Source organism: Lepidochelys kempii, chromosome 7 (genome assembly GCF_965140285.1).
Source record: "Lepidochelys kempii isolate rLepKem1 chromosome 7, rLepKem1.hap1, whole genome shotgun sequence".
NCBI classification, from domain to species: Eukaryota; Metazoa; Chordata; order Testudines; family Cheloniidae; genus Lepidochelys; species Lepidochelys kempii.
Genome location: NC_136386.1, coordinates 72969713 through 72984980, shown reverse-complemented (window position 1 = coordinate 72984980; position 15268 = coordinate 72969713). Strand labels below are relative to the sequence as shown.

General features: G+C 46.8%; 1 protein-coding gene across 1 annotated transcript in view; it reads left to right on the top strand.

Annotated features, from left to right (window-relative positions):
- The window catches only part of LOC140914757 (LIM domain-binding protein 3), a 123332-nt gene that overhangs the window by 40592 nt on the left and 67472 nt on the right, over positions 1-15268 (top strand). The window lies entirely within an intron of this gene.

Here is a 15268-nt window from a genome sequence, read left to right as displayed (position 1 = left end):
GAATTTCTCAATCGTGTCAATCCAGGTTATCTTTCTTTGTACTGGCACAGAAAGAAAAAATGTTGATTGTGTAGCCTTGTCTCTTCTGGGGAAAATTCTGTCAGAGCTCACTTGGCTTTTTCCTTTGGCACATCAGAAAGTTGCTAGGTGGGGTATAATGGGTATGAGAGGTTGCATGCAAACAGAATTGCTGCATCTTTTCTGTGTCCTTTTATAATTCAAGTGGTGTATGAATGAATTAGTGGTGTAACTTAGTGACATTCCTCCTTTACCCCCAGCTTACTCACTGGACTTTTATCCTTGAATCATCAAAACCCTTGGACAGAGAAATGCTAAAATTCTTTGTCTTTACAGATCTTTAAAATATCTGATTTCAGAGTATTTTGTTTTTTGTTTGGAAAGCCTCAAACTCTTCCTAAATCATATTAAGAATGGATACTGTACAGCATACACTAGTACAGTGAGGTCGGCTGGGTCCAAAACACATAGCATTTTGGGGAGACTTGGAGCTTAATACTGCAAGGTCCTAGAGCCCTCAACTCCCACTGAAATCATTGTGGAACAGGTGAGGGCACTCAGCATTTCACAGGAAGTGGTTAGCTACTTGCAGGATTAGGCTCATTATCTGTGTGATATGGAATTGAACTGGAATTGATAAATGATGTGTAATAACCTCACACAGACAGCATTTTTACCCTGAGAAAACTGTGTATGTTGTTTGCTTGTACTTCGTCAAACAAACATTACCTGTTGTGGTAAATCAGTCCATGAGACTCAGCAAATTTTAAATGAGAAAATTCAAAGTTATTGTCAAGGCAGATTTGTAATGGATGTATTTAAAACGAAGAAGAGCTCTGTGTGACCTCAAAGGTTTAAGTGAGCTGTAGCTCATGAAAGCTTATGCTCAAATAAATTGGTTAGTCTCTAAGGTGCCACAAGTCCTCCTTTTCTTTTTGCGAATACAGACTAACACGGCTGTTACTCTGAAACCTTTCTCACAACAGAAGTTTTTCTTATCAATGATATTACCTCACCCACCTTGTCTCTGATACTTTCTGTGATAGTGTCTCTTTCTCTCTCTCTCTGTCTTTCATACTGTAGCCAAAAACAACAACAGCAACACTCTAAAAAGTTAATTGTAGCCTCAGCAATATCTACACTTCTCGTTATTCAAGACTAAGGGAACAGATAAAGCAACATCATTTTTTGGCTAGACAGTTTTCTTTAAGTTTAAATTGTTTTGCTTTTCATTTTCTTTTGTCTGCCTTTTCTGTCCAGAATAAAGACAAATTCAGGTATCACTGAGGCCAGTTACCTCTCTTCTGTTTTCTGAGGTCCTGCATTCTTCTCTTTTACACAGATATACTTCTCAGTGGCTTCCCACTACATCACTGTTACAAGGGGAGGGGCACCTATACACCTGAGAGCAGAATTAAAATAGCGTTTTTAAACCACGAGATTTTTCATTTTAAATGACAGACATTTTCATTTACCACCATCTGGTGGTATATATATCTGTTGTGACATTGGTGTTTATGTGATACATCTTTAAATTTCCAGGGACCCCGCCTGCATGCAGGGTTATCTGCCATTTTGTGAGGCAAAGATGATGCAGCATATTATAGAGATGACTCATACTGTGCTTTCTCATACGAACTTCACTTTTATTCTTTCTTGTTTCTCTTAATTATAAAATAAATCATGCAGCCTCTAAGTATGGGAAAATAGCGAGGCGACAGCAAAATCTGCATCTTTCTTCTCAGAGAGGGCATGGAGGAGCTAGCCAGTATAATACAGAGGAAGTGCTTTGCACTATCCTAAGGGATATTGGGAATATTCATGCTCCCCTGGTGCACTGGTAGCTCCAGGAGGTGCAATCCTACATGGGGCTCTCTCTGGGTTACTGTGGCTCATACACAGCCTTGAACATGAGAATAATGGCCAGTATGCTGAGGTTCTCTCTTGGGCTTCCCAAAAAGTGCTTTGGAACCTTTAGATTTCCACCTATACAGTGAAACAATGAAATCGTAGTTCTGTGGCTCTTTTGGATAATGTTGATCACTAATTTGGCTCCTGAGCCACTGAGGTCTGAGTATCACTGTTTTAATGTCTCCAGCCACAGACGCCAGCTTTCTCCTTGCCTCCGGGGGGTGGGGATGGGGATGCTCAACCCGCACTTCTCCTAAGGCCCTGCCCCACTCCATTCCTTCCCCCGCTCCACCCCAGGCCCGCCCCCACTCTGCCTCTTCCCGCCACTCCTGCCCCGCCTCTTCCCACCACATTCTGTCCCCTCCCCCAAGTGTGCCCCATCCCTGCTCCTCCTTCTCCCCTAGCGCCACCTGCATGCCTTGGAACAGCTGATTGCAGTGGACAGGAGGTGCGGGGAGAGAGCGGGAGGAGCTGGCTAATTTTTTTCCGTGGGTGCTCCAGACCTAGAGCACCCATGGAGTCAGAACCTATGTCTCCATCTGCAGGGCAGCACCTCTGAAAGTACTGCTCCTGTCATACATCTCTAACCTCCCTATTAGCAGTACACTACCACGTCAGCTGCGGGCAAGGTGTGGGAGTGAAAGCTACCCACTTACGGTTCAGAAATGAGACTGCAACCTGCTGCATCAGACTGACAGCCAGCATTATGCCAGTTATTGCAGGGGGTTCCTGGTAGATGGTGATGAAAAGAGCCTGCTGAATTAAAAGAAATATAAAGAATAGCTTGAGATTAAAATGATCTTAAAAAATGTAACACCCTGCAACTCTGCATATGTATAATAAAAATTCTAGTTAATTGACTAATAGGACAAGACCAATTGTTTATATGGGAGCAAAATTTGTGTCTAGAACTTTTGAACATATTCAAAGTCAAAGCTGTTTTGAGTTGCTGAATATCAAAAGTGGCTTCAGGCCACTGAATCAGTGAGTACCAAATTAAATCTCTTCCTATTATCTGGAGTGCCCTTTTAGGACATGAGTTCAGGCCTCATTTTTGTTGAATGGGTCACTATTCAGTTCTCCACTTTAACTTAAACTGGACTTCATCTCTGCAAGATATTCTATAGCACATACCAGTAAAGAAAACAGCTAACCTGTTTTATACCAGAGAAGAGCATGTTGAACTAATTTGTCTACCACTATTATTTATTTTTTGGGGAGGGTTTGGGAGAGGATAGGTTACCAGTAGTTATGCCATGCTAAATTCAAATGGCCAAAATCTCTTTTCCATTCCCCCACCGCATGAGGATCCCTCAACCATGCTGTGGCTATCAATTGCGTACTCCACACTGATTAACAGGAGTTCTGTGTGCTGAACATGCAGAAGAGAGATTCACAGAGAACCCTGGAGAGAAGAATTTGTACTCAAGTCCATACAGTGACAACTGCCCAGGGGACCACCTCTAAGAGATCACTTCAAAGCACCTCTGATACTTTTTAACTCAACTCTGTTTAAACTTTATTATAGGAAATAGCTATGTGAGGTCCAATAGAGTATTTTGCTGATCCCTTTAATGTTGGTTGAAGGAAGGTTTTGTTGTCTTCAAAAGCCAGACTTCTGTTTTTTTACAAACAAAACTGGCAACAAATTGAAAATATTGAGGCCATTTATCCAGCAAAGGCAGAGCAGTGACTGCACAAAGGAAATCCTTTGGGATTTGTTATTGATGCATAGGGGAAAGTGATGAATTTCAGCCTGACAGTTTACTCCAGAGGTATTCCTCTTTCTCTCCTTCACTGACCCCTGCTGATACAGCGGTCTCTCTTTTAAACTACTGATGCCACTTTGGGGATATTAAATCTACCAGTTTTGTGAGGGATGGGGGCAAGAGGAAATGTAACATGTTTGGGAGATAAAGCTGCTTCCTCTCCTTCATCTGTGGACCCTTGCCTCAACTGTAGAAGGAAGATGTGCTGTCTGCAGTCTAGAGCAGAAAACTTGGAGTCACATGGGACTGCTTCTATTCCCGGCTCTTGCACTGACATGCTGTGTGACCTTGGTGCGTCACACTTTCAGCAGCTCAATTTCCCACCTATGAAATGGGGATAATGTTTACCTACCTCACCCAAGTGTTGTGAGGCTTAGTGTATGGAAAGAATGTCTCTGCTGACTATAAAGGCATAGTCGCACAATTTTCTTCTGTGTTGTCATGCAGAAATTAAATCAAAAGACACTAAAATGCTCAGTTCTTCATGGAGAAGATGTATTTTATTTTCTAGCTGTCCTCAGTATCTATCCTTCCATTCATTTTCTTTTAACAGAAACCATAATGGTTTCTGACATCAGATCACATAAATCATATTTCCAAGACCTTTGCTGCAATCCCAATTTCATAGTATTTCTGACTATAGATAGGATCTTTTTTCTTTCTTTCTTTTTTTTAATCCCAGATATTTTGGGAAGAATTGCTCCTTGAACAGGAACTGTATCTATTAGATTTCTTATTCACAGGTACCTCAGCTCATCTATAATGCTAATACTTCTTTGCTTCATAAAGCTTTATCCAACATAGTGCCAGTTCGTGCTTGGCCTCCGCCTCTGCACAAGTGGAGGAGTCTGAAAAAATCCTTTCATCTATGGAGTAATTGATATCCATAAAAATCCTTTCATCCCATTGGCCCAGCTGTCATCCTGGAGTTAGAACTGCTCTTTGCTGGCTACCCCAATAACATCCTAAATCCTGTGTGTAATTTTCTGTCTTTTGGACTGGGAATTCCTTGAGGATTCCTTGGGGAAGGGTGTATATCTCTGACTAGCTGCTTATATGGGCATTCTCATTAATATTGTAACATTAATCTCCTGTGCAATATGACTGGTCCCACCTGCAGCCCCAAAGTCTAGCCTCTTGCCTCAGGGCAAGCCACAGTCTGTATCAGGTCATGCTCCTCCACGGCCAGGTACAGTGTAAGGGGCGGGAGGGTGGGAGAGACTCAGGTCTGCCCACTACTCTGGGTCCTCTCTGGCTGAAGCCATGTCATGCCCTCCTTCTCTGCTCTCTACTGCTCGCGCTCCCTGGGCCACTTCCCCTTTGGCCATTGCACCTTCTTGGCCCTTTCTTTCAGGGGCCTCAGCCTGGCAGGTATCAGGCTGGAGCTTTCCCTCCACTCCCCTGAGCCTGCCCAGCACTGCTCTATCTAAGGTGCTCTCCCTGAGAGCCAGTCCTCCTCCCTTGCTTGTCAGGGGAGACTGATGTCTCTCTTCTGCGTTGCAGCCTTTATATAGGGCCGTGCCTGGCCCTGATTGGCTGCCTTTCTGCTCTTCTCTGATTGCCTGGGTTCTGCGCAGCTGCACCAAGGGCTGCTATTAACCCTTTGTCTGCCAAAGTGGGGCAACTGCCCCACTACACTGGGTCTTATTTACCTTTTATAGAAGCGTGGACCTAGATTTGAATCCAAACTTTCAAGTTTGTTTGGGGACCATCTCTCACTGGTGGCCTCCAAACTTAAATAGAAGTGATAAATTAATACACATCCACTGTACTATCCTAAAAATATTGGAGGGCTTGTAGAGAAGATGAATATTATAATCTTGCAGCGGACTCTGCATAGGTGGATCCCCTGTGTCTGTGTGGAGCTCCAATGACTTCAGTGGGGCACTACATGGCTGTAGGGGGTCTACCTGAGCAGAGTCCATTGCAGGACAAGGGCCTAAATGAGGACATTTATACAAGTGACTATACAGACAAAAATTAACTCCCTTCCTGAGGCACTCACAATTTAACACCGCCTGGACCAGAATACACTGAGAGAGCCATAGAATGGTGATAACTTAAAACATTTTGACTAATATAGATGGCTGTGGTGATGGTGTTATATTGACAAAGGTTGTCAAGAAAGTTTTAATTGGATGCAGTTGGACTGGCACACTGGGATATGGGACATTGTTCTAGGCCTAGTGAGAGAGGCAGGGAAGAGGACACAGATTAATGGGAGAAGGAAATTAAGGGAAAGGTGAGGTTGGCATTATTTGTGGCATGAAGAGACAAAATGAGATAAAATAAGAAACAGGAGCAGAGATTTAGGCAGTGTCAAATTTTGCAGAGTTTTAAGGGTCAGAACAAGATCCTTAAACTATATTTGGTTGGTCAGCAGGAGCCAGTGGCTGAACTCAAAGCCTGGCATTTTAAGAACCAGAGTTATAATTAAGGCTACGATTCTTTCATGGAGGTTGTGGAAGTCACAGATTCCGTGACCTCCATGACTTCTGCAGCAGCTGGTGCGGCTGACTTCAGGGCTGCTGCTGGAGTGAACCGGGGCCAGCTGGTCCAGCGGTCCTCAGGGCCAGCAGCACTGGCCGCTGCTCAGGAGACCCCAGGCAGCTGGCTTCAGGGACTGCCCAAGCAGCAGACTGTGCGGATGGTCCTGTGGACTGCTTGAGCAGCATTCCTGGGGGTGGCCCCAGGGAGCGCCCGAGCAGCGATCCTGGGAGCCATCCCGGATCAAGCTGCACCAGCTGCTGTTCGGGCAGCTCATGTGACTGGTCCCAGGGACCACCCAAGCAGTAGTCCTGGGGGTGACCCAAGGGAGTGTCTGAGCAACGGTCTTGGGGGCTGCCCCGGGGCTAGCCGCACCGGCCGCTTCTCGGGCGGCCCTGGGCAGCTGGCTCCTGGGACTGCTGGAACAGTGGCCAGTGTGACTGGCTCCAGGGAGCACCCAAGCAGCAGTCCTGGGAGTGCCCTGGGGACTGCCCGAGCGCAGCAGTCCCGGGATGGCTGGAGCAGCAGCCTCGGGGCACCCAGAGAATGGTCCCTGGGAGCAGCAGCTTGGGGGCAGTCAACCTCCAGCACTGGAGCAGGAGGGCCCCAGAAGTAGAGATTTAGTTAGGGGTATTTTTGGTAAAAGTCATAGACAGGACACAGGCTTTTTATTGACCTGTTCATGACTTTTACCAAAAATACCTGTGACTAAATCTTAGCCTTAGTTATAATTAAGCCCCCTTGTAAAGACAGGGTCCATTTGCAGCATTAGGATCTAAGTTCAGATCTGAAACACCTGTGGAGTCTAGAGGAGATGCGAGTTTTTATTCAGGTCTCTCTCTACTCTAGGTGAACTCTTTTTAAAAAATCAGCAAAATTTTAATATTTTTTTTATCTGGAAAAATAGTACTTAGAACTTCTGGCTTTGTCTTCCTGATTTTTGTTTTGTTTTGTTTATTAATTTAATGAATTAACAGGAGACCGGAACTGAATTTTCAGAACAAGAGAAGGCATCAGTAGAGAAAGGGCCATGCTTTCCATTTCTTTTTGCTGGATTTTTAAAAGTAGGAACAGAATAGTCCCAAATGTACCTTGACACTTCAATCCTGGCTCCACTTTGTATCCATCAGTATGCTGGAACTTTGCCCCACAGTGATTACTAAATGTTCTCCATGCTGGCCCTAGTTGCATATTGTTGGTTCACTTGGAAGTCTATCAGGGAAGCCAGTTAGCTTCTAATTATAGTGATTTTAAGTTTTTACTTCAAGATAAGTCTTTTATTTAAGTTATAGACCCTGACCTTTAGGATCTCATATAGTTCAGCTCCACTGAGCTATACAGTTTTCATAGCAAAGTTGCTAGTCCAGTTGTCTTTTGTTTGTAATCGGTGTTTCTTCTTTGAGTTCTTGCTCAAGTTGATTCCATTCTAGGTGTGTGCGCGCCCACATGCGCGGCCGTCGGAAATTTTTGCCTTAGCGGTATCTATAGGGTTGGCTGTGGCACCCTCTTGAGTGCCGCGCTCATGCATCAGGGTATGCCGCTGGCCCTATGCCCTCTCAGTTCTTTCTTACCGCCTGTGGTGGTTAGTCAGAGCGCCTTTTCCTTGCCTAGCAAGGGCTAGCAGTTTTCATCTCTTCTGATTTCGAGCCTTAGGGCTTGTAAATAGTTTGTTTACAGTAGTTAGTGTTTAAGTAGTTCTTAAATGAAGTTAGAGTCCCAACGGGGATCTCACCCCAGGCAGGGCATGCCACGGTTTCTGTGGTTTAAGCCCTGCTCAGACTGCAACAGGCCTATGCCTCTTAGTGACCCCATAGCACCTGCCTGAAGTGCTTGGGGGAGTCACATGTGAAGGACAAGTATTGCATTTGCAAAAACTTGCAACCCAGGTCTCAGAAAGAGTGTGACATCTGTCTGAGGTCCCTCCTTATGGAGGCTGCTCTTTGCCCAGCTTCCAAGCCTTCCCAGCTGGACTCTACCACTAGTACCTCTGCCTCGGTATGTAGCATGCCCCGGCACCGGGCTCCGCCTGGCACTGCTCTCCGTCGCCAGTGCCCAAAAAGAAGGCCAAGAAGCATGTCTCCTCAGCACCGGGCAAGAAAGGCCATGGAGTATTGGGTAAAGGACTCAGTTTGGGCCGCCCACCCACACCAAAGCCACATAGGTGTGCCTCCCCAATTGGGACCACTAGGGATCTGCCTCTGACTCCCAGGAGTGGTAGGGGATCCAGACTTGTGGTGGGGCCGACTCCTTCCCAGGCACTCCTGGCACCTAGAGAGCAGAAGCCTCTACCAGTGCTGATGGTACTGCGTGTGCCTCAGGAAGCAGCAAAGGCTGCCTATGAGGGCAAGCCAGCTGTCCAGACCCCCCTAAGGGCAGTTGAGTGCCGTCAATCCCCAGAGCCGAGGCAGCGCTCTCAGACTGTGTGCCGCAGATCTCCAGCTTCACAGCCCAAGTCCTCTGTGGCTCGCCCAAGATCACTGGCACTGTGATCATGGTCTCCGCCCTCTTGATGTGGATTTCCTAGGGGGAGGCGCCAGTCACCGTATCGCTGGCACTGTTCACCCTCCCTCTGGTCATCTTCTCAGAGCAGATCCCCATCCCCGCACTGTGGGAATGATCTCCGTCACGGTACTGGTCCCCCCGGCCCAGGCACCAGTCCTCCTATTTGAAGCACCAGTCAGCTGACAAACGCAGGCATTGACAGCCCCACCGTGGTCACCAGAAGGGGATTCCTCTGGCATGGAGAGGGAGTTCAGCCCCTCACCAAGGCATCATGGCATGATTGGGCACCTGAGGCTGTGTTGACCTTTGCGATGCTGCTTTAGCAACATAGCCAGTGACCAGCGCAGTGACCCTATTGGAGTGCCTGGAACACACTTGTGATGCCGATGCCACCTTTGCACCATTCGTCGGCTGCTGCCTTGGAGCAACAGTTGGTGGCACTGGGCTTGGTGTGCGACGTGCACTCAGAGATCGGGGTAGAGGAGCAGGTGCCCACCCTGAAACGCCCTTCCCCCATGGGAGATGATGCCCCAGGGCCTCCCCCGGCAGTACAGTCGTCGTCGTCCTCATCCCCGGACAAGGCAGTGGTGGGGTCCTTGAGTGCTAGCCCGCCGGACGATTTTAAAGAGTACCAGGGCCTGCTTCAATGGATGGCCGAGAACTTGGGCCTAGAGGTAGAGGAGATGGCCAAGCAGGAGGATACCCTGTTCAATGTGCTCTTGGTGTCTACCCCTGCCTGTATTGCACTACCAGAGCATGATGAGATCTTGAAAATTGCTGAGGCCCTCTGGCAAACCACATCGTCCATCCCTCCCACCTCCAGGAGGGCTGAGAAAAAGTACTTCATCCCAGCGAAAGGGGTTTAAGTACTTATATACCCACCTCTCTCCAGACTTGCTGGACATCTCTGCAGCCAACAGAAAGGACAAGCAGGGGCACACCAGTTCAACCCCAAAAAATAAAGAGGCCAAAGGCTGTACTTTTTGGGGAGGAAAATTTATTCAACAGCCAGCCTTCAGTTCCAGGTGGCGAACCACCAGGCTCTCTTGGGCAGATACAATTTTAACTTATTGGACTCCCTCCGTAAGTTCAAGGAACTACCCCAGGACTTGGCTCAGGAGTTTGGCACCCTGGTGGAGGAGGGTACTGTGGCAGCAAGATGCTCCTTTCAAATGGCGTGGAACGCAGCTGACTCAGCAGTTAGGGTGGTCCCGTCGGCAGTGGTCATGAGGCACAGCTCCTGGCTTCAGACTGCTGGCCTGTCCCAAGAAATGCAGGCCTCAATTCAAGACCTCCCATTTGATGGGAATGGTCTCTTCGTGGAGCAGACGGATGCCCGGCTGCATAGTCTAAAGGACGCTTGGGCCACCCTTCGCTCCCTGGGTCTGCATATGCGGCAATCAGCGAGGGAGCAGTTCCGGCCGCTGCCGCCAAGGCCTTGGCAGTCTCAACAGGGGTCTGTGAGGAGAAGGGATAGGACCAGGGGTGCAAATAGGCCGGTATGGGCTGGTATGGCGCACCAGTAAGAAGTGGCTGCTGGTGCCAGTCCGTATGCAGCTGCAGTTAAAGCACTGCCATGGCAGTGTTTTAACATCGCTGCTCCTTTGGCCTCCCGCCAGTTGGCGGCCCTGCCAGTAGGGACCCTACCAGCAGGACCGCTGACGGGGGGTGGTAAAAGGGGCAGCTGCCCCGAGGCCTGGAGGTTTAAAAGGCATGGCAGCGGCCAGAGCCCTGGACCCTTTTAAATCGGTGCCAGAGCCAGGCAGCGCAGGCCAGGCAGTGTGGATGGGCTGGCTGGGGGAGGCTGACCCTAACTCCACCCCTTCCACCTGAGGCCCCATCACTGCCACCCGAGGCCCCGGACCGGTAAGTCTTCTATACTACTTTCACCCCTGGATAGGACGGCGACGACAAAAGCTCATGTCTCTTTCTCCTCCCACTCACCCACGTAGCCTGGACTGGCAAAACATCCCAGGGGCCAGAAGCCCTCATTTTGATGGTGCGCTCAAAAGCGATGCCCCAGTCAGCTCCCCGGATCCACCGTGTTCTTTCCTCGACTGTCTTTGTCCCTACCACCATGTTCTTTCCTCGACTGTCTTTGTCCCTACCATTCGGACCGTTGAGTGCTAGAGGTACCCTGCAGTTACATCTTTGGCAGGATGTGCTGTCCCAGAACCATGGCAGCCTTCTACACACGAACCTGGTGGCATTGGACTTAACAGCATGGCTACTGCATGGCTGAATGGCCCAGGCAGGCCCGTGTCCAACAGGTCTTGTTGGGTAGCACAAAGCCCTCCACCAGAGTGACCTACCTGGCCAAGTGGAAGAGGTTCACGTGCTGGACCTTAGACCAGAGTATCTGGGCCAAGCAGGCTTCTCTGCAGGTCATCTTGGACTATCTTCTGCACCTCAAGCTCCAAGGGTTGTCCTTGACATCGATCATAGTCCACTTGGCTGCTATTTTGGCCTTCCATCTCTGCTCCAAGGGAGGTTGGTCTTTGCTCACAACAATGGTCCAGATTTTGAAAGGTCTGGAATATCTCTATCCACATATCAGGGATCCCGTCCCTCCCTGGGACCTGAACCTCGTGCTGTTGTGGCTCATGTGTCTTCCCTTCGAACCTCTAGCTTCCTGCTCCCTTATGCTCCTGTCCTGGAAAGTTTCTTTCCTGGTTGCAATAATGGCCGCCCACAGAGTCTCTGAGATCAGGGCACTTATTTCAGAGCCGCCTATATGGTGTTCTACAAGGGCAAAATCCAGCTGCAGCCATACCCAGCCTTTCTGCCCAAGGTAGTTTCACAGTTTTATACCAGTGACATATACTTACTGGTTTTCTTTCCGAAGCCTCATAAATCGGAAGAGGAGCACAGATTGCACACCCTGGACTTCAGGAAGGTGCTTTCCTTCTACATCAACAGGATTAAGCCATTTCGCAAGTCAACGCAGTTGTTTGTTGCGGTGGCGGACAGGATGAAAAGTAACCCAGTGTCTGCTCAGAGGATTGGATCATGGCCTGCATCCATTACTGCTATGACCTGGCAAAGGTGCCTCCACCAGCGACCATGACTGCCCACTCGACTAGGGCACAGGTGTCATCAGCAGCCTTCCTAGCACAGGTACTGATCCAAGAAATCTGTCGGGCCACTGCCTGGTCGTCCGTCTACAAGTTTACGTCTCATTATGCTCTTACCCAGCAAGCCCGAGACGATGCTGGCTTTGGCAGAGCAGTGTTGCAAGCCACTTGGCCCTGAACTTGGAGCCCACCTCCAGGGATACTGCTTGTGAGTCACCTAGAATGGAATCAACATGAGCAAGCACTTGAAGAAGAACAAACAGTTACCTGCCTTTTGTAACTGTTGCTCTTCGAGATGTGTTGCTCGTGTCCATTCCATTACCCACCCTCCTGCCCCTCTGTCGGAGTTGTCAGCAAGAAGGAACTGAGAGGGCATAGGGCTGGTGGCGCCTGATACACCAATGCATGAGCGCAGCACTCAAGAGGGTGCCACGTGCATGTGGGCTCATGAACACTAAAATAGAATGGACATGTGCAACAAATTTCGAATAACAACTGTTACGAAAGGTAGATAACCATTTTTGGGGTGGGGGGGAGCTATGCTGGTTCTGAGTTACAGATCTAATACATTCGTTTGAATTACATTTTTATATTTATAGGTTTAGTGGGTGTTTGATTCAGTAAGTGCTGGAAGTGCTGTGCAATCCCTTAAATGGACTTTAGTCCATTTAAAGAACAGTGATTATATATGGATGGGACAAACTGATTAGAAAAAGTAAAAGTCTCTCTGAACATCATGCAGTTTTACCTCTGCTGCCTCATGACTTGGGAGAATGCAACATGATTGGCAGACTCTGCTCAGAAGAGTCAAAGGGCTAGAATAACTGGGATATTGAAGGCCAAGTGAAGAGTGCATTAGCGAAGCTGTGCAGGGCCTCAAGACTGGAACACAAAAGTCTACTGCAGAGTTGTATGGAGAAATCTTGCACAGAGCATGCCCTCGCTATCCTTGGCTCAGGACATGGCTACTAATCCCTTCACTTTTGTAAACATGCGGTAAACTTTCAAATGAAATGGAGGCTGTCAAGACTGACAGGCCACAACTTTGACCCCTTCCCCAAAGAGCAATCTTACCCTTAAAATATGGTCCTACTATAGCTTGTGGCCTCACAGATGACTGTGATGGTCATAATTAGAGGTTTGTACAGAGCAGGAATCTTTAGTATTATGAATGCCTATCATGTGGATGGGGTTGAGTTAGTTAGTGAGTCAGACATTCTCTGCTTGTGTAAATGAGTGCAGGTCCATTGAAATAAACAGTGTTTAATCCATTTACACTAACAGAGAATTTGGTCCTTTAATTTTAAGACAGTTATAGCCCTCATCTATACCAGGGCTTATTTAAAAAGGTAAGCCTTTATTTGGGGCTGGGTGAAAGGAAGATGTGGCCCGTCAGTCCTGTTTCAGTCCTCTTTATTGAGGTGTTTAGCTCTTTTTGTCCATACTATTTAAGTTCTTGTTCCCTAGGTTTATTTAGTTCATAGGATGGGTGGGAGGGCAGGGTGGAGAGGTTTATGTGTTGAGTAGGAATTCCACAGTTAGGCTAGCTTTTTCAGTGAGAGGCTTAATGTTCAGCAGTGAATCTTTTTTCTTGATAAGCACAAACAGGTGTGCAGATCACTAGGTTGAAGTGTGGAGGTGTCAGCAGCACAGCACAGTTAACAGTTTTTATGACAAGGGCATGCACGTTTTCTGTGGCAAGGGAGTGTGGTGTCTTACAGATGGCTAGAGGTTTTTTTAATAGCCTTTATCAGCCAAGCTCATATCTTGGTGTCTGACTGCTTGGAAAGTACTTTCCTTTCAGTGAAGAAAGAAGTTAAAGGGATCACTCAAGACACGGTGTTCAATCTGGTATTTAAAAGGAGTTCTGCTAGATTATTTGACGCTGATTGAACTGGCTATTTATTTGATCTCCTTTCCATTCTAAATTATTCTCCCCACCTTCTATTTTATGTCTTATTATATTTGATGACATATTTTGGGAATTTGAGACGGGAAAGGGTCCCCTATTCAGTGAAAACAGAAAAGTACAAGAGGGAATGGATCTATATTATTAATGAAACCTTTAAATCACATGCAGGGAGCTTTAATACATCTTTGGCTATTATTTTTTCATTCAGAGTACACAGAGCTATTCTTGTAATGCCATCAAGGCTAGCTCTGATAAGGAGCTAAAAAATGTTCCCTATTCTGATGTAAGGTTGTCAACCACAGTCTTCATGCTGGAGTTCGAGGTGATTTTTTTTTTAAAGATATGCTGTGCCCAGATCATTGATTACCTAGAACACAGGGAGTAAGGAACAGATTTTTAAAGTCATTTAGGTTCCTAAAAATGAAGAAAGGTGCCTATTGAGATTTTCAAAAGCACCTGGTGGCCTGACATTGAAATCAATGGGAGTCAGGTGCCTAGGTGCTTTTGAAATTCCCACTGGGTACACTGGTCTGCATCTTTAGGCACTTAATTACCTTTAAACAGCTGGCTCTAAGACCTTGAACTTGATTCAGTAGTCTATGGGAAGCCAGAGTAGAGAGCAGAGGACAGGTTTGATGTGCAGTTGGTAGCCTGTGTTGCTGAGGAATTGTGTTGCAGCATTCTGTAGTAGTTGGAGTTTCCTAAGGGCTGATGGCCTCATGCCTAGCAATATTACATTGCTGTAGTCCAGATGGAAGGTACAAAGGTGTGTCTAACTGAGGCCAGGATATTTTCTGCCTTGATGAGATGGCATCTCCTAGCCAACTGAAGATGGTAGAAATCTTTATTTGTGGATGCTGCTATAGGAGAGCTAAGTGTCTGTGAGGAACCCAAGAGTGTTCCTAAACTATGGATGGAATTGACCACTTGTGGGTGTGTACCTTCATCCAAAGGGCACTGTTCCACCGCTCCCATTTCAAACCAATAAAATTTATTTTTGGAAAATTCAGTGGTAAGGGAAAGAATGACAACAAATTTATTAATATGTTCTGCACCAGGCAGAGTGGAGCTTGATCCTGATTGGGGCCTGTAGGCACTCAATAATAAATAACCATAAAATTTAAAGCAACTTCGGATGTGAAAATAAATGCACTTTCGAGCAACATGTAGAAACAAATCCAATTCTGATGTTTATTACACAATAGGTGAACTTCCTGCACTCTCTCCATGCAAGGGAGATGGTAGAACATGTCTTTCAGCGGTGAGAAATACTTTTGAATCTAACTGTGTATTTATAATGGACTAGATCTGCAGCTGGTGTAAACCAGTGTAGTTCGCTTGGGCAAAATCCAGGCTGATGTTAAAAAATATTTTAATTGCTTTAGACAACTTTTTATAAATAAACTGACAGTTATCTGAACCTGATGAGTAACATCCATCTTGGGTTAAATGGGAATTTTCAATATATACAGAAAATGCAGGGGGATCTACTCTCCCTTAATTGAGGGTGAAGTTTGTCCCTGTTTAGAGGGGCCAACACAAGTTATATGAACCACGTAAGCCCAAAATAGGGCTTAAGTGAAATAAAGACCTTG